This window comes from Varroa destructor, unplaced genomic scaffold, assembly GCF_002443255.2.
Source record: "Varroa destructor unplaced genomic scaffold, Vdes_3.0 BEIS01000001.1, whole genome shotgun sequence".
In the NCBI taxonomy this organism is placed as follows: Eukaryota; Metazoa; Arthropoda; class Arachnida; order Mesostigmata; family Varroidae; genus Varroa; species Varroa destructor.
The window spans coordinates 54,067,261-54,088,348 of record NW_019211454.1 but is presented as its reverse complement, the minus strand read 5'-3'; the positions used below and the strand labels follow the sequence as shown (position 1 = coordinate 54,088,348).

At 38.6% G+C, this 21,088-nt stretch overlaps 1 protein-coding gene and 1 long non-coding RNA gene across 4 annotated transcripts in view; one reads left to right on the top strand and one right to left on the bottom strand.

Annotated features, from left to right (window-relative positions):
* LOC111251600 (uncharacterized) overlaps nt 1-21,088 on the top strand; it is an 85,231-nt gene that overhangs the window by 9,631 nt on the left and 54,512 nt on the right. The gene's annotated exons all lie outside the window — the stretch shown is intronic.
* On the bottom strand, nt 945-9,965 carry LOC147758819 (uncharacterized). Of its 2 annotated transcripts, none has more exons than XR_015319356.1 (2): nt 8,454-9,965; nt 945-2,604 (listed from the first exon to the last, which is right to left on the bottom strand). It is a non-coding gene; the product is annotated as an uncharacterized LOC147758819 (long non-coding RNA). The 2 variants fall into 2 exon arrangements; XR_015319355.1 differs by having other exon boundaries at nt 945-1,417.

Below are 21,088 nucleotides of genomic sequence, written 5' to 3'. Positions count from 1 at the left end.
TTCATGTGTTTTGTCCTGCATAATAGCAAACAATCGCAGTTCGTGAGGGGACTGGTAACGCCATAAGGGCACCGTGGCGGTAATATAGCCTAAATAAAATTCCAAGTCATAAAAACAGCTATGACAAAAAAAAAATATTTTAGACAACAACGTAATCAAATCGCTTTTCGTACGATTTCGATATAAGTTCACTACCTATATCGTTGACTAAGGTTGTCGTTAAGCGAAAAAAACAGCTTATAATTTCTTCCATAGACCTTTTGAATATAGGCTTTTATGTGTTTCGGTCCGATTAATATGGGGCTTACATAGAGCCTGCTGCCAGAATACACATTAAAAGACTACACTATTATTTTGATAATTGCGCAGATGTGACCCTTGATAACTAGGCGACTGCTTGTACAAATGGATTAACATTAACAGAAACAGAGTTTGCAATGTTTCTGTCAAAAGAAACAAAGAACTGTCATTTAGAGAGGTTGGAGCAAGTTTAAATGTGCAGTCGTGACTTTGGTCGCCTCTATTCACAAGTCCCGGGTCTAATTATACATGGCTCGGGGCAATAAGGAGGCGAAGTTCGGGTAAAGGCAAAAGTTGCTTTTATCCCGTGGGAAGAGAGTCGCCCCTAGTCTGACTAAACAAGCCTACTGAGTTTTGTAACTAAAAACATTGGTATATAGAAGGATAGATTTATTTGTATTTGGAGCAATTTTGAAAAGTTTACTTCGGAGGGGTGGGTCACACAGATTGGACAGGAACATTTAAAAAACGCGATGCCTCTGTTCGATCAGTGCAATAATTGGTGTTTTTGTTGATCACATATTTTTTGTAATTTTTAATGGCCAAATGTAATATCCTATTTAAAGAGAATATCGTTGATTTATTCAGATTATAAGATCTTAGCAAATATATATATTTCTTGGGAGGTAAAAATAGGCACTTGCTACGTTGCACCATTTTATTTGACATTTTTTTTTTCATATTGAGCTATTTAGGCAACTTCGCACATTTATTTAGTTTATGGTGAGGATTCTCCGAGTGAGTAACGTAGGTGTATATAGCAATCATTCCATCCTAAGGCTGGTTCAGAGCGATCCTCTACGTGTTTCATGAATTGACTCAAGTACATCTTATCTGTCGAATATGCCATTTTTAAAGGCAAAATAAATAATACCGCCAAATCGGATAGTAGACTTGGCTATAGTCTGCTGTCTGTTCACGCTGCACGGCTGTCAAATTGTTAAGATAGCCTTTTGATTTCGTCGAAATAGAAATAGGAAGCCTTTTGGCAACTTAATTTAATCATTGAACATGTTCACTTTTGGAGCACTAACAAAAGGCACCACCAAACGACGACAGCAGTCTCGAAGAGCAAAGGACGGTTCTGCAGTACAGACGTATCACGTTTGATCATCAGCTGAAAGCAACAGACAGACAGACGTTAATTTTCTAGAATATGTTAAAATACGTCGAGATCTAGAAAGATTTGTGTGTGTGCCTACGTACGTAATTTCTCACAGAAAAATATCTTGCTGTCCACTCTATTATATGATAGCTTTTTTTTTGGGGCTGGTGCGCTCCAAGCACCCAAGTAGCAAACAAGCCTAATAAAGGCCATAACAAATTATATTATAACGCGAATTGATAAAGGGGCACATCGTTTCAAAGAGAATATGCGTATAGACAGAATAGCTGAAGCATATAGGTAAAAAATTCAGAACGAGAAAATGGATTGCCAAATAACTCCCATGAGGCGAAAGCCCAATTAAGGGTATCGCTTTAGATGATGAATTTCTAAATCATTATGCTTACAATCACTGTTAAGGTTAGGCAGCTGGAAGAAAAGACAATTGTATCTCTTATTTTCGTTTATTTTCAAACTTACCTTGTTACCGACGAAGCTCAGCATAATTTCATCGGAAATACGAAATCGATTAATATAATAGCAATAAAATGATAGTAATATTCACAGTAATAATAACGATAGGCCTCATAGGTCAAAATCGACCAGTTACTTCAACGGTTCAATCGTGGAAATTTCGTTTCGCTTTTAAACGGACCACGGTTACTTTATGTTGGACTAAAAAATTAGGATTAGTCAAAGGTGCTATCATAAGATCAGAACTAAGAGATTAGCACAAGCATTTAAATACACAGGTTTTTGTTTAGACACACACGCTCAAGTAAATGAGTTAATTTTTTTTTAAGGTTTTACAAATGTATGTATTATTCTGCAAAGCTTGAAATCATCGCTTTATAAGAAGAAGCCTATCGGGTGGGGAAGAAAATAATTTTATTCCTCGGTTATTTACTTATTTTTTGTCGGCGGTTATTCACTATGTCCCTGAATATTCCAGTGCCGCTTTCTAGGACACATGCATGTACAAAACAAAAAAATTAGACCAACCACATCGTTACCCTTGCAAAGCATTTTTCTAATGAACGCTAAAAATGATTGCCAGATATGTCAGAATCTTCTCCGAACCCCGTACGCCTGTTTGGTCCCACTAAACAGCGGTCGGCTTGATCAGTTCGCCATCGTCGAATTTCCTCCCATCTCTTAGCTGTATCATTTTCCGGTATCGTGTCGTTCCTTTTGCTCAGCTAAACGAAACAGCAACGAGACAGTAAATGGCCAAGTAGCAAGCATCAACATTACACCCAGCAAGAGCCCCTGAAGCATCATCGCATTGTCAAGTTAGAATTGTCGTCTACAAGAACAGTGACTCTGCCTCAATGCCAAGCTCTGCCGACTCAGTTGGACAGATTTAAGTTTCACGAAAGGGTATGCACAGAATCAAGTAGAAAGATCGATGAAGCGTTGAACAAACGCGGTGCATATGAAATATATCGAAAAATAACAAAAACATTTTAAGCGTAGGTTGCGAAAATCTTGCATGTACGTTACAAAAACCAGGATGCTTGCTTTAATATCTGTTGGCGCATTTAGCTCTAGAACTAGCATGTAAAACAGAAACAGCCCTCGATGTAGCTCGTGTTGTTCTAAGGATACGGGGATAACAGGACACATTTGCGGCTATACTGTATAATTAATTCATGTCAGTATTATTAACGTAAATAAGTATCAGTGCCCTTATACTGGGAAAATAGCCGTACATCTTCTCAGTTTGGTTTTCATTACATACTAACCTACGTACTTCGTCGATCATGTAACTACTCAAATGTAACAGGATTACTCGGTGATAGAATTAGACGAAGGGCGGCACAGAACAGAAAATATCGCAATAAAGTGTTGTAAAAGCGCAATAAAGTAAACAGAAAAGTGTCGCAATAAAATCTGCTAAAAAAATTGATTAGCTTATATAAATATGGCGGTAATAACAAAGACAGGGGCCTCGCAAAGCGGTAACTGGCTCATTTTGGCATTGTCATTGCCATATCGAGCATACTTGGCAGCACCAACAGCGACCACGTAGTTGGCGATAAAAGTACACAATAGCGAGTACCAGATGTGGCTGGACCTCACACAAAAGAAAACCACCGTTGTCTGAAACCTGTGGTCGTATTTCAAAAGAATTATCGACGCTGGCGTGCGTCAACTGTTGAAAAGCTCGTGCTAGTATCGCGTTGCCGGGAGATAATCGTGACGGCGTTCATGGATGAAACAGATGCCGTACGCTCCTGTGAAGGCGAAAAGACAGCTTGACTGAAAGACCAGCTTGAGTTAGACCGAGTGTGCTGTTGAAATCAGGCTTGACTGAAAGGACCATGTGCGACGAAGACATCGCTATAGAGACAACAGTGCTGATCCCAACGTAGGTGTGCTTGGTTAATTAAGCCGCACAGATCATAGCACGCGAGCCAATGCACACGCACGTTACTTTAAGGCCATCAGAACATAATACTAGTAATATCCTCTGGAATATTGTTCACTAATGATTTTAGCCTTCTTCAGCAGAAAATTCAACCCGTTGTTAGATGACTGATACGGCTAATGAATGTTCATTGAACGAGAAAGCAAATGGCTTAATTTTCGCCAAAATGTAAGCTTTAGCTCACCTGTTAAGCTAGAATTCGATATTTTTACCAAAACTAAATATCTCTCTATATGCATATACATCTGAATAGAACTAGGTAAGAGACACATATCAAACAATTTTAAGGTGTAAACACCTTGATTAAGCAGGTTATTTTTGTTCGCTACCCGTTCCTGTTTACGGCTAAACAGTGAAGATATTCGATTTAGTCGCTGTCGCTACCCATGACCTGTACTAAATTTGAATGAATATTCTTGTTTGAAAGCTTGGGAAACTAATTATCTGTTCTTCAATCAGTCGTACACATCTGCGTTGTTTGGTGCTCATCACACCGTCCTGATTATCGGCATTGTTATTAATATTAATCTACCGGCAAAGAAATATGTTTCCCACCGCGCCATTTCAATTCTATGACCAGTTAGGCATAGACAAGCCATAGGCGAAAACGCAGAGAGTAGAAAAGGATTTATAAGGCTTGCTGCAGGTGTCCTTGTTTGCGCTCACACGTCACCGGTAAAGTCAATGACGCATCCACATATTCGTAGTGATTATGGTGGCAATGTTTATGACTTTTGAATCACCGAACTGTTGGCCGCGTTTAATGGCCTTGAAAAAGCGGAATGGGAAAAAGCATCGGTTGTTACTCCGTTGCTAACAACAAGTAACACTAAACGGTCCCGTAAAATACTCTAACTTATCTGTCCTGTTTTTGAATCTCGCCGCCTTCAAAAATGCTGTAGTCGCGCCACCTTCGGTAGTATTAAATATCGCACATGAAATGACATTCGGTTTGTTTAGTAGGATAACAAAGTTACTGAGAGAAAAGCGAGAAAGGACCAGACAAGGAGATAAAAGCTCTTTAATAGCAAGCAAAATGTCTTCTGAAAGCAAAATTAATTATGGAGCTGGCGTACTTGTTTAGTTAGTTCGAAGGTGTCAGACTTGCTCTTTGTAGGGCAAATACGTTGAACACGATATACCAACAAATAGTGAACACGTCGTATGGATGTAGGAAAACACTATGATACACCTATGCTGAGACGGGAGAACTGCAAATACAAAACATATAAGAGAAGTGTTGATGTTTATCAAAGACGTCAGTAAGCCATACATATATATATATATATAGTATGGAATGAGAATTTTATAATGGAGTAAAAATCACTGTTACTTGGCTACACCTTTGTCAGGCACATATCCAAGTTGAATATAAAATAAATTGAGGAAAGCATAAACAAAGGTTAGCGCCAAAGTTCTGCGATCAAACATACAGCATGATCATGACCAGCGAAATACAATGCCCATTGATAGGCGTCTTCTGGGTCACCTGAATTCACTGCAGCATATAAACATTGATGATACTCATGTATCATTTTTCCTTGTTGATCCCAAATCTCAAAGTGTTGAAAACTGCGATTCGGTTACTACGTCGGAATATTATTAACTCGTTGTTTCGAAAGACCAGCTCTCCTCTTAGGTTATTCAGTTTAGGTCTATGAAGAGGGTTTTTGCCCGACGTCACAGAATCATGTCCGTACTTGTTGTTGCTGAAGCTGGATACTGAAGGCTGTTTTCCGGAACCATTTCAGTGATCCGAGTCTAGGGCATGCGACTTACAATACCTGCGTCCACAGATTCCTGGGTATCTCAACGGGTCTCTTAATGAAGGCTCAGTAACGATTGTACATATCCGGGGCATCCGTATGCATCCACAGAACGCGGCTATGGTTTCGAAGAGATTCATCTGCTAGCATGATAAACAAAGCAAATACATGCATGCATACAACTCGAAATTCATAAAACCAATACGACAGTTTGCGATATGTCTGACAGTTTGGTGCCTCGCCAAATTTAAGAGCAAGTCGCTTCAGGTCGTAGAAGACAATACCGTATATAGAGGCAGCCTTAAAAGCAGGCTAGTCAGCGAAGGGAAAATTGATCAATAGTACATATATCATTGTAGAACTCTCAACGCGAAGCCGGTAGTAATAAGCTGGTTGAGCCAGTTAAGCTTATTTTCCGCTACAGACCCACGTACGAACGCTTTCGGATAGAACGAACATGCTGTCTTTATTTGTTGCACGAGGCACGATAAATAAACATGCACTGTATCGCTTAGTCTCTTCACCGGCGGTATAATAGTTACCTGCATTGTTTTAAAAGTTAGCAGCGTTTAACTCTAACGTAAAGTATGAATTACCTCATAACGAGTCGCTAGTTAATTACAAACACAGGTTCAACTGAAAGCGGGAGCTAACTTTTGTCTAGGCGTCACTCATTGCCTTTTAGGAAAGTGCTCGGGATAGGTTTACAGCTTCGTAAGACATTATTGTCGATATTAGCTTACATAGATAGGATCTAACTATTATACGACATAGTTCTTAACTGTCATTTTATAGATGAACAAGTAGGTTTGATGTTTATAAATGCAAGGTTGTAGCTACCGTTCTGATAGACGACAATCTCCAACATATTCTTCTGCTAACTAGATGACGGCAAAATATGTAATGCGCAGTATAGAATGTACTGCCCTATGGAGAGGGCAGTGAACACCTGGGGTTCTTATTTTCGAAGCGCCCTTTTGTTCTCAGTATTCTTTTGCACATGGTTAGGTACGTTTTCATTATGTCTGGGACTCAGCATTTCATCAGAGAATGTTGACCAATCTGGTAATCCTGCGCATGGTTTACCTCTGGGCATAATATGGAGGTTTCCACGTAATACCGGTTACGAACGGTAGGCGCTTCGAAGTGTAGTAGTAATTGATACCCCCTATTTTTTTTCTATTGAGTGAAAGCGCAAGCAGATAGCATACCTATTTTTTGTAGTTATTGCTCGCACGAGACGGTTCATATTCAGTGGGACACTGGTATATAGAAGACTATGCCATTTGCAACAATCCTAGAGTATCGGCTAAGAAAAAACGGAAATAATTTTGTAGACACAGTGGCTGTGCGATTTATTCTATTAATCAGGAGTGCAACAGGAATTGTTAGCCATTGTTTATCTCGGCGATACTGACACCCGATGTAGGACGGGATTGTGATATATATAACTACAAAAAATGTTGACAATATCATTGATTTTTTTTAAACAGGTCTTTAGAATCGCCTTCTTTGAGATACAACATCAAGCATTTACTCCTATCAGAAGTAAAGGTTGAGCAAGTCTTCGTGGATTTTTTCTAGGGTTTCTTGAACAGACCTAGGCGGCTAGGGACCTTCACAATAGTACCATTCTTTTGCCAAAATTGAGATTCAAACCAGGGTGTCGGCATACTTATTAGTTGCTGTTACGATGACACCACTCTCCAAGGGACGCGCAGAATCCAGACTTCGCTGCCTCATTATGACCAACGAAGTCAATGACATTGTTTGGAATACATAGTTACTGTTTACTGCTTATATCAATTAGAAAAACCCGCCCTCGAAGAACGCGGACTCGTTGTTGCTCAAGCTGTCATAGACAGTACGATACTGTGCCATCGTAAACGATAATTTATGTTGTTAAAGTTACGCAAGCCTATGAATAGGAACATTTCATTGAAACATAACACAGTGAAGGTTGTACTCCTAAAGCTATGAAAAAATACCCACTTCACCTACAACTAATACAAATATAAAATGCAAAACTATATTTTCTAGATTTCAATAGCATTGGATCACGAGTTGACTGTATGAGTCCGTTAAAATAACCACTTTAACTTCAATAGAGAAACAACTGCGAATTAAGCGAAGGCACGCAGTTGCTTAACAATACAGTCAAACTGTTTCAGCGATGTTTGTATGCTCAAGGTTCATTGACAGAAAATACCATTACTTGAAAATGGGTTCGTCCTAAAATAGCGGTCAATACTAACAGTTCGACGCATGAAGCGTAGCTTCTCTGTAATATCGATCTATATTTTTTGACTCTCAAAGGTCAGATTTCTTACCATTCGATAATTGTTTAATGTAATGATTTGTCTAGGTCCAATCACTGTCGACATTGTAAGTTATTTTACGACATAAATAGAGCATACCTAGAGCAACCGGCAGCTTTGGAACGAGTCAACAGAAAACAGTAATACTAGGCTAGTTTTGAATTAGAAAAGTGTCAGCTTTGGTCCTGCAATAGAACTTGATTCGGGCTTAATGAGACGAATTTACTAGAGGAGTTAACTACTAGTGCGTATTAACTACAATGACGAACCACTTGTAGCAAAGCAAATAAATTGCGTCAGCAGATTCGAAAAAATCCCTGTCTCGTCTGAGTTTAGAACGTCAACGAAACGTTCTAAATTCAAACGGTCGCTACGTTCGTAAAATAGGTGGGCGATGAAGTAGGGAAAGCATCTATCTACATACGTTAGAGTTCAAATATAGCCTATTCAAGGGACTGGACGGCTGTCCTGGTCTGTAGGTCGGGTTCACTCGGAGGAAAAGCGATTAATCTGAAATGTGGTCTACCACCTACTTAGCATTGCTACGCAGGGATCGTCGGACCGGATGTTCATTGAGGAAGAATGTTGCTCCCCAGCGCTCAGCAGGAGAAATGATGTTGTGATCGGCATAGTGACAGAGTCGTGCGTTCTACGGGTACCTGCAAAACACGAAATCATCCCAGCTCTGTGCTCGTTAAAGGCGGTGTTTAGGTTGATCCACCGTAATAAATGTAACGATGGCAGCTTTCGCGTGGTAAGCCTGTTTGCACTGGCAGTTTATGTTACTAGTACTATTCTGCTAATCAACAAAATACAGAACGAGCAGAACGTTAACCTGGTTGCAAAATGTATCAAAAATCCCGTTATAAAAAAAACCATCAGAACTGGGACAGCTTGTGCAGTGGCTGTCAGCCCAACCAAATCGATACCAGGACACTGTGGACTACTGAATTCGAGTCAAACTTCAGAAATAACGATGTTACAACTAGAAGATTTCATACGATTGTACGCTTAGTGCCTGGTGTCCTTCAGAAGCTATTACCCTGGCTAAGCAAGTACTCGCAGACCAGTTAAATTTCGTAAAATCTTCTGAAAACTGCGTTCTTTACATTGGTCGGCTTGTCTTTGGCCAAAAAGCTATATGCCGTAACTGCGAGAAAAAATTATTTTATCGTGTAGGCGACTGCTTTCCAGAAAAAACATCCGAAATCACCACAAACATTTCTTAAAGAAAACCGGCACAATTTGTTCTGTAAAGCGTCGCTTGAGTAGCCATTGAAACATCGATACGTGTCAAAGAAGTAGAACTATGAGGTGAATGTCAAGACTGATATAGATCTAATACTCCTATCATGAGCGTGAAGCATGATAAAACTAAGCAGAAAGACAAAGCCGAAATCAAGAGCCAAGAGGATAATAAATCTTCAGAGTACAGCTCCAGTGGCTACGACACAATGACTGAAAAAGTGATAAAACCAACATCTGTCACTGTTGCGGTAGATAAATCAAAAGACGGGCAAGATCAGGTAAAATGTGATACAAAGAATGTCCCATCTAGCGGCACGTCTGATTTAGCTAAGAATACTGAACCATCGAACGATGGTGTTGATGGACAATCTGAAATAGAGCCAGAGGAATCTTTAGCTCAGAGTTCGAAAACGGAAATCGATGACGAAAAGGAAAATGGCGACGATGAGTCCAGTAGGGAGGAAAGTTGCGACGAAGCCACCAAGCCGTCAAGTAATGGTACAAACACGAAAAAATAAGACTGATGTAGTGATTAATCAGACTCGGGCTGGGAAAAGAATATCTATACTTGACAATAGATTTGTGTTGAACACCACTATTAATGCAGAACTTTATCCTGTTACTCGTACTCAGTAGGTAGGTATTCGCAACATGTTTCGAAGAACAAAACATTAATGTTGAAGGCTTTCGAACGCATGAAATATATGAAATAAAGGCGATCAGAGCTACGGGTACAAAGGTACAGTTGATACGTTCTTGTTACGGCTGTCTTGCCCAGCCAAAATACATCTAAAGACGTGAATTGGGCCCCTGTGTTTTTAGATTTTTGGATCAATATTACGCCAAAAACCTATACATTTGATGTTTGATTTCACCACGAGTTGTTCGGTGTTGTAAATGTTGTTAGTTTATTGTTGTTGTTGTTGTTGTTAACTGATACCATTTGGCAAGTGGGCAGAAGTCTCTATCACATTTCATAAATTTGATTGACAGTAAATATTAAACGCGTTCATATAACATAACGCGTACCACATCACTTCGGTTGATAATTGGACGTTTTCTATCCCGTTACGCAATAATTTCAAGATTCTGGTAAGGCTAAGCTTTATTTGGGTTGCCCAGCGATAAGATACAATCCGGGATTTTTTAGAAATCTAATTGCACGTTATCGCCAAATCTAAAAGTGTATTCATATACGATCCTTGACCCTAAATGAGGACTTACACAGGGCTCATTTCTCATCATCGCTCGTTTTTAATACTTAATCTGCTAATTCAAACACAACGGTCTTTGACGGTTCAAATGTATTAAATGTGGATAGAGCAGGAGTTCAACGATTGCTCACACCAGTCTAACGTCAGCCATTTCCGACAAGCCAAGCCAACGTCACTAAGAAAAATCACTATTTTTAATTAGAATATTTTTAATATAATATTTATATACTTACAGTAATATTAATAAAAACATCGTTTCCGACCGCTGTCGTGTCTAACCGTGTCCACACCATCACAAACTTACCTCCTATTATAATAGATGCCATATTTACTAATGTTCAATATTATGAGCCCATTTAGCAGCGGTATTCAAAGTTCTCAACACACGAACTACATTTACCTTATATTTATAATAAATCCTAAATAAATGTTACATTGACATTATCAAAAGTACCTGAACGAATAGACGATGGTCACAGTGGCTGATGATCGGAGACAGTCTGGCCTTTGTAGCCAGACAGAACGGTCGTAGCCATAAATAGCGTCACGCAGCTGAACTTACCTTGTGTCAAATCCACTTTGGCGTCCGATGGTACATTAGAATTGTAAAGGTCGTATTCGGCAGTTCGTTAATATTCACGTAGTATCTGTAAACTCGGCGGAGTTTTCACAGTGTTCGCTCGCCGACTGGAACTGTCGTATTCCATTCGACATTTGCTTAAAGGACTTTAGGCTTAACTTACAACACTGCCATGTTGCTGCAGCCGATTCAACGGCGAACCGTTTGACGAGTTAGCAGTAGATGAATCCGAGCATGTCACAATCAAGTATGAAGAACCTTACCCAGGAAGCACTTGCTAAACTTGGGACCGACTCCAAAGTAAATAATACATTAGAACCACGGGTTATGATGGAACACTTTTCCGACGAACCTATTTTTACCGCCTTCCTAAAAGCCAGGTCAGGCGTCGCCCTTCTAGATAACTCTGTTACAAGGAAACACGATAGCAACGTAAATTCCTTTTCAAAGTTGGGTCAGGCCGAGCTAATAAGTGCACTCCGTCAAGAAATTACCGACGATCTGAGGGGATCCAAATCTGTTGTTTATCTCTGTCAACAGGCATTCGTTTGAGCATTGTATTCGGCCCACTAGAGAGATAGTTACAGAATCCGCCTATGGCATTATGACCTGTATTTCACCCTCTAAACACTCGTCGAGACGGAAACGACAACTGGAGAAGACTATGCCATTTCAACAGAAGCCAACGACTCAAGCTGTACCATTGTCAACGTTCGTACAAAAAAGGCAAAAGGTTCTCTGAAGAACACGTCTGACTGCAGAAAAAATGCTACAATTAACCGTATACTGAGATAGATGCAAACATGTGCACGAAAACTTATTGGAGTGACTCTGTAGAACCAATAAACGGTCATTGCTACGGCACCAAACGTGCAGTAATAAACAAAAATTACTAGAGTGTGCCCTTTGTAACCACTGATGCACTCAGGAACGAAAAGAAACCTAAGGAAAAAACAGATTTTTCCAATATACAAAAGTCCACTTAGTCCACAAAAGCGATACCTCACTCAAAAATCACTGAAGGTCTACTGGCAAAAGTTTTTCTCGATGATCCAGTATCATAGACAAGGGTTCACCGTTTTCTTACCTCTGACCTAGAGAATTACGTTTCAGCTGCCTTAGCTCCTGAGCTTCTCATAATAATAGTGATGATAATATTTCGAAATATGTATAGTTTTTAATAAATAATCATTTGTGAACTTGCCTGTATTTTTTGTAACTTCTTAAAAATGCTCAATTCTAATGAAATGTAAGTTGAAAGGCAAATCAGTAGTGTATTTCTATTTACTGAGAATTTTTGTTAGAAATGTTAATAAAGTCAAGGTCGATTTCACATATTACTATAAAACCATATATTAAATTGGCTAACTTTGAGGGAAATCGCATCATGATGTCGCAGCTGTTGGGTATATCTGGCTTCAAAGTCACTCCCCTTACGTGTTTGCCCCATAAGTCGATTTCTGTATTAGGTAAAAAAATTCCATCGCAACTAATGGACAATTATGAGGTGGAATGCGAGTCCGAAATTCAATTTATAAATCCCGAGTTTATAAACCTGACTTTTCTTGATCAGAATCAATAATCGTATTCAAACACTGCACTATGATAACATCCCACATATTGGCCTAACAACGAAAAAAAAAAAAAAGATAGCATCTGTAGTAACTGGCAGTATTCAAAAAACACTCTTTGAAATAGGGAAGTTCTGCCATTCAGTTCACAACTTCTCGGCACGTTCATGACCGCGGTCATGGTGCCAGATTATGCGCGCCTTTAAAATATATGTGGCAGCGGTGTTCTTAAGGCTCCTATTGATGACGCTTTTCGACGAAGAACTGAGGCCGTCTGGCCATCTGTTTCCATTTTCTTCATCATCACCTGAGACGGGGTGGCAGGTGTGGATGGTTTGAAATGGCGCGGAAAAACGCTAAAGCGAACTCAGCAAACCGAAAAGCAAGACACGCGAAGATGAGGTGCGTAACGTTTCGTAAATGGTGTAAGGATAAAACGTTTAGGTCTATTAACTGGGCCGTTCATAATTCAGGAGCTATTGGCGCCGCCTCATAATTTACTTCTTTAAGATGTCAGGGTTTTTTTGCACTTTAGCTGATACACGCGGTACGTCAAATAGGAATCAGTCCAGGACAGAACATTGGGGAAGGGGGATCGGCCACACAAATGAAAACCTATCATGAAATATTAAGGCGTTAAGAAGCCGCATTATGTTCCGTGCTTCATCATCTTGATAACTTCTTCAAAGAAGTATTTGTTTTTAAGCTATGTGTACTATTGTTATTAATTATAGTGTTATTTGTCTTCTGTTATGCCTTATATATATGTATGTATATATATATATATATATATATATATATATATATATATATACATATATAGGTTGCAACTTAGACGGTTCGAAGCTATCTGAAAATATGCAGACCAATTTTAGTAAATATTTTACTTCGTCCCCGACTACCTCCGATTACAAGCTAATTGAGTGTCATTAGAAAATGATAGGCTGAATAAGTTTGAGATAGACACGTGTTATTTAATTGTTTGTCTGTCAAGAGTGTTCGCTCATAATAAAAACACTGAGGATGAAAAAGAAAGGCTAAGAAGGTGTACTCTTCACAAAATTAGTTTAAGACTGATACAAAAATGTATATTGCACACTCTAGACAATTTGCGCAACAACAAAAAAAAAACCGCGAGAAACACCGTAACCTCGCACGCAACGTCTGTCAGCTTGGAGAATGGCGTTTAACAAAAGGAATAAAATTTAGGTAGTCGTACAGAATAAATTCGCATATAAGCTGTCCAGAGCAGAGGCATTTTAACGGCCGAAGAGTCTTACCTCATATATGATTTACAGCAGTGTCTACAACAGTCACTGTATTCGTACGAAATAGTTAGAAAGATGAGTCGTGTGACCATTCGGAAGTTGCCAATATGAGACAGAAAGGCGTCCTGCTAAGCTATTGACAATGGACCTGAAGAAATAAAAAGGTATGGTCTATAAAGTAGATTTGAGGAATAAGCTGGTGACTTCAATACGATCAAATAACTAGTAGTATTACGACACAATCTTGAATTTAATCTTTTAATGCACTTTTATACCGACGCTAAGGTGCCGATTAATTTTGTACTTATCAAGCATAATAAATAAAATAGTCTATCTCGCTGAAAAATTCGCATATTCTATAGTCTAATAGCTGGACGTATGTGGGGCCGCCCAATGACGGCCCAAGTTTTCGAACTTGAGAAAGATTATAAAAGAAGTAACTTTGACGCATTTTATATTATAGGTTGGATAGGGAAGAGTTTTGGTAAATGACACTGGTATATCTTTGCCGCTAGTTTGGATGGTTTCCATGGAAAACGAAGAATTTGAAGGGGTCGCTTCAATGGACTCGTCGCGACAACTCAAGCCCGCTTCGCGGTGTCTACATATGCAAATCGAAAGGTAATTGGAGAAACACTGCTGAAAGGTCCATGAAGCCATTTGGCCGATCAATATATACGGCTATTGTGTCTACTTGTGTGATACAATTTGCGAGCAGTATATCCGTGTCATGCTAAATATAGCTAGGTTAAATATGCTACTACAAAAGCAAATCCTTTCTCTGTGTATGTCGTCTTATCGTCACTAAATCAGATTTCCGACCTGAGTAAATGTTACAGCATTGATGCCTTTTACAGATCGTAGCCTACAGTATAGAGATATCTACTTCTCGGAAAAAGAAATTCCAAAAAGTTTAAAATCGTTGAGAGAGAAACCCAGTCTGATGATCATGATCAAGATTATCCATTGCTCTGCCATGTAATATCTCATTTACCTCTTATTAATAGCTGCTAACCACTTTGATCAACCGAAAGAGTAGTCTACATTATCTCGCAGGATCTATTACTTGTCCTTGCTGGATCTCCGGTTATTTGAAAGTAACAATATTTATATACGATTACCCATTCGTTACCTAGCCTGATCTGTCAGGCTTTCTACCGCATACATATATATATATATATGTATATATATATCTTTGCTAAGCTTTCTACAAAGAATAAATCGTTTTAGAACTTTCTTTTTTCGCACAACTTTCCTTGTATTTTACAAGTTGTATATAGGCTTCAGACAATGTCTGTTATGGAAGCCTATCGGTGTCGAATATGTCCACAGCCACATGAACAGTTCCTGAAGGTTCATGAACAGAACCTGTAAGGTTTTTTGTTATGACAGGCTTATTTGAATAATACCGCCGCTTCAACAACCGTTACCCATGCACTGATTGGATTACGTGTGTGACACTGCGCTCGCGCCCTCTAAAAATAATAAATCAATTTTTATGCAAACGGTCTTCGCTGCGAATTCATGTGTTATTTATGAGCAAAGATTGAGCTTCATTGTTCGTTTAAGCTATGTACGAGGTTTTTTGACTCCTGTAATAAATTACACTTGTATAGCATCGTCGTAAAAGCTACATACGAGTGCGTTTATTCGGTATAGAGTTCTCGCATATGGTTTACTATCAGTACTGCTTGATAATCTATAGCCCCAAATGCTACCAGCAGCCAAAATGTGCGTACATCGATTTAGTAAATGAATTTTTAACCGTATATTGCAAGATAGCTTATTAAATCTTTTTTCCTGTTAGAACATGCAAAACTTAAGAAAATTTGTGCCTCTATAATTATGTTCCTCCACGAAGTTAACCCCTGCAATCGCATATAGTGTAGTCATGTATGTTCGTGCTGTGAGCATTAGATGAAACTGAACGGTGTTTGTCAACCGTCGATATATAATCAGTACAAGATCGCCTCTTATCAAGTCAGACAAAAAGGACGAGGTAAAAAGGTGACTACGATTCTCTACGAACACGGATACAGTTGTCAGCTACTGCATCGAATCTATTTATGCCTAAGATCGTGCAGCTTAACCGTACCGCGTACAAATTTGAATTGTCCAATGGCTAACCGTCAAAGTGGTTAATATCAATCACGTTCGTTATATTCGTTGCGTCGGAGAGATCGCATCGTAGTTGCAGTGTGAAAATTCACAGCCGCTCTCCATACACAGTTATGATAAATAGTATTGTTTTCTTTTACTCAAACACGCTCAACATAGCATGATCATCGTCGTCGTCGTCGTCGTCTTACGTGCAGTTAACTCATCTTGCCGGTGCATCTGTAATAAGCTACTTTTACAATCAAAAATAGGGCAATTTACAACAGCTGATGCAGATCGTTGTTCCGACCTACCTATAGACTAAACTACTCATTTTAATGAATGAACCACTTGCGACGTGCCACAAAACGAACGATCTTCTCGTCGTAGTCTATCTGCTAATCGTACAGACATTTTTAGTTTCCTCTAACTAAGAAAACTTGAAACACAATAAGTTAAACCAGTCCGATTTGAAAAATTACGTTCGTTTAATCGTTTCTACTTCTTCTAGGCTGCAGCTTTAGGTTAGAGAAAATGCTAAATTACTAGAGTCAACGAAATAAAATGAAAAAAATGTACCGTGGACGCCTAGTAAAATAGGTATACGTACTTCCCATTAAATTGGAGGCTACCTAAACGATTTGCATTGAGACGTAGAATTTCCGTACTAAACCTCATGAGGGATCTGGCCAAGATTAATAAACATTAAATAATATTTAGTATTGCTAGTGTAACTATGTAAATGAATATATGGTAGACCCAAAAGAGATATGGCTTCACGTTAGATGGAAGGTTAGTTTACTACGCTAACGAACAAAAAATAACAAACACTATTAACAAAGTTATATATGTTATACCGTAATCAAGTACAACTTTTTCATTTTAATTAAATTTTGTTTAAAATGATCTGAAAGTTTGGCGTTCAGTATTTATCTATTTTGTGGTGCCTCGCCACTAAACAGTAGGCAAGACGAATTTGGCACCATTGCTTGTTGATACGGAATGGATCCAACCCGATTATAAATAGATTCGCCCTCGATACCAAACGTGGCATATGCTCAAAGCTAGCTTACGTTCTATAGTGTATGAAGCGAATCTGTACTTCGTTCTTAGGTTGAGGCATGTATATACATGGATTTTGTATGTTTAAACAATTATATAGCGTTGTTATTTTCCATGATTTCAATGATAGGTTATTATATGTCATAGACAAGGTCGTCTGCTAGCAAGAGAACTTGCTACTTGCTCTGAATAGCCTTTCCTTGAAGGGTTGTGAGTGTTGTCAAAGACATCCGGAGCTACTTTTCCCAACGGTCGACGGCCCAGATGTGCTGCGCGTCGGCCATTGTCCTTCAACTTACTTATGTTCACGTTATCTTAGACGGAACTAGAAGGATAAAAATCGAATTTGCAAACTATCTAACGATCGTAGGCAAGGAGTGTTTTCGCTGTGTTCTGTTTCATGTATACATTCCGAGTAGTAGCGTTGTCTCGGCTAAGTCTCGTGATTTGGTATATCGGAATGGCAGATTTAACGAAAATTCTGTGAGAATATGAACCTGACTTAAGGGATCTGAAATGTATGATACTGTTATCCCGATTTGCCTGCAATGGCTTACCTTACGGTAAACAATTGACCGTGCATTATCCGAATCAGGTTCGTCAACACTGTCAAAGCTAATTACTCACTGGTTAAGCCTTAATTCAACGAACTCACAGAGGTCATTGTTATGCTGTTGGACACTTACTTAGTACTGGCCATCTTTGAACTTTAACTACACGTGCTTTTCTTATAACACTATCATTGATAAACAAAAACATGGGCGGTGGGGTGAATCTCCAACGTTCTGTGACCAAAACTAGCTGAACTGCACAAGCATACTATTTATTATGCTGTGTCAAACTTATGCTAAATATGTATCGAACATATAATTCATCTCATCCCTGAAGAAGCCATTTGATAAAGCAGGAACTTTTTTTTTTTTTTATACATATAATAGAAATCAAAACAGGATTTTTTTTATAGGCCGCTACCAAGGTGTCGTTCCTTCGTAGCATACAACCAACTGGTTTAAACTAACTCCATAATAAAATGAGAGAAAAAAAACTACAATTTATTTTTTACGACTGTGCTCGGCTTTATTTCCCTATATTTGTTACATTGATTCGGGGCGGATCTAGGGTAAATATCGAGGTATTTTATAATTGTTCGTTTCCGCTTTGAAAAGATTTCATTGAAACTCTTCTCTGCATCTTGCATGTCGAACCTGTGCTAATAATGTATCAGTCTGGTAAGGCTGACATTTGTATGCGAGTAAGCCCATTATTGATGACCAAAATATGATTATCTGTACGTGAAGAGGAAGTGATCAAAAAGCCTCTTATCGAGCTACGCGTATCTTTTGTGAAGTTTTTCTACAATATATAGTACATTTTTGCAGGTATTCATAATATTAGAACAAACTCAAAGTACGGTCGTTTTTTTTGGTAGATTCGCTGCAACTGAGTGTTAAGATACGCATCTATGAAGTAGGCCCTGATCTTGAATTGAGTTTTTGCTACAGAAGAGATATTTTTAGATGTCATATCATAACATAGTGTTCTTACCCGCACTTACTATTCTCTAGTAAAAATTGCCATATGTAACCAGTAGTGTATGTAGCTAAAATCGAAAAATTCGAAATAAGGACAATAGAAGAAGACCGAATCGCGTTGTATGTATTGTAATAATAACATTTAAACAGCATTTCAATTTTGCTGCATAGCATCGCGAAAAGGGGTATCACGTCGTAACAAATTTTCGGTTAGCAAAGCTTTGTGTTAACGTTTACGTTAATCATCTAAAACTTATTTCAACATATTTTATAATTTTGTCTACTATCTAGACAACCGGCCCAAAAATGTGTAGCACAAGGGGGTTCAACCTGGCCAGCAGGGTTTAAATTTACGTTTCACCGAGTCAGCCAATAAGCTCACGTTGGAGCCGAAACGATAGCGTCATATTTACCATATCTGATTGAAATCTTTGCGGTCAACCAGAAACTCTCATAGAAGAGATATCGACTGTTTTTAATATGATAACTGTGAATTTCTATTGTTCCAAACATAGAAATGCAATATAGATAGCTATAGCGGAAACAATCTTTTGAATGTCTTATCTCTTTTTAATTGGTCCACAAGATTAAACTTGTTATGGAGGCAACATATTTTTACAGTGCGTTCATGCTCGGTTATACGTTTACAGCAGCTTCAGGCCCTGACACCGACCGTCTTGGCCATCCTAATTAATACGTATATATATATATATATATATATATATATATATATATATATATATGTACTTTAAATCATTGTGACGAGAATAATTGAATGAGCGCCGAAGCAAGCTATAGGTTATTGTCTTATCGGAATAAGTTTACGCTATTCTGAGAATAATCGCACAGTCCCCTAAGTATCATCATAGAAAGTACGCTTCTGCTGCTAATCGATCGAATGTGATCGAACTATTGTATACGAGAGACCTAATGGAATCTAAATAGGAAAAAAATCACTACATCCCAGTTTCGTTACGACGGCCTGACATCTGTTTCAGTCTAGACAGGCCATTCGTTTGACACTCCTACGAGCCTTAGCTTACTACCTATAGACCGCCTACTAAGAATGAACGAATATTAAATATTTAGCCTATCCTATGATAAAGGCCGAGGCTGGCAACGTCAAAGATGATTTAGCAAATATTTACATATGTGTAATTTTTCTCTATGGATTATATGGATGAAACAGCCTGGGGTACTAGGTGCCACTTTTAAAACGGCTAGTATGACGATAGGGTTACTTACTAAAGCCTAAGGACACGGCCAATCCTGTTCAGTGAACAAGATTTTGCTGTATTATGGTGGTACATCTACTTCGTTCGGCTCGACTTTACTTTTAATGATTTACCATTATTGCTGATCTGAGACATGGGGTTCGAGCCGCCAGTTCGTCAGGTAGGTTACAACTGAATTTAAATAATATCGAAAATTCATATCCGAATTTCAAAAATGGCGCTTGAACTTTAAATAAAGTTCAAGCGCCACTTTTGAAAACCGTCGACTAAACTTCTGCATACTTAGATGGCTGTTCTACAGTACGTAATTGTCAACCTTTACTAACGTCTAGCCAAGGATCGTGCTATAACCAGTTGTTGCATAACAGATACAAAGACCTTCGACTACGACTTATTGAAAAGATAATATTACGTAGCTTCACACACAGCAGTCACTTCGACTGAGTGCAGAACACAAATAGAAATTGCTATCCATGATGTTTCTAGAGAACTAAGCGGGACCTAATTGCGAAATAGTCGCGGCGCGATCTTTGTCCTGCGCGACCGACTCAGGTCAGTGGATTTTTGTTATTGTTTTTGGATTATTGCATATACTCGATTTATGTTAAACCTGTGTAATGGCTCGTACGCAATTTGTATGATACAATGCCCCTTAGAGAAGATGGAGCTTCTTGGGCCGCAATAATGGGTTAGGCGGGTTTTACAATTTGGTACTCTAATTTTTTGTCAAAATGCCTTTTAGCAGCTAGATTCTCTCTGACATATTTGACGCCTTAAAACGGCAAGCACTTGGCAACAGATTTATATGGTGCAACGAAAAAAAAAACTTTGATTATTTCGTGTTATCGGCTCCTGCTTATGTAAACATACTGATGTACTAATAATTTGATCCCAAATTTGTTTAGCAATCTAAATCGCATCTTCCAAAATATTCTTTTACAGCCTAAAGACAAATGACAATTTAAACCAATTCCTAAACCACAGCAACATGCTCATTGATCGTAACGTCTAGACAAAGACCACTCCAACAATTTTCGTTACATAGTAATACACACCTCATTGATTATTACTTCAGATGTGCCTCAATACAAGTCAAAATGGCTTGTTTTATGACCTCGTATACACTACACCAAAACGATACCTAAGGTCAACTACCTTTTTGTGAGTTGCGTGTTCCAATCTGGACATTCACGTAAACAATAGCTACCGCATTTGTTTTTGTTTCGACCAAAGGTGTTTGCACAAAACAAATTCAAGTGTCAGGTCCACTGACGTGCTGTTCTCTTCAAATAAAAAAAAAGCTGTCATAATGAAAACGTGATGAAAATACGAAGCCGCATTTAGAGATCACTGTCACGACA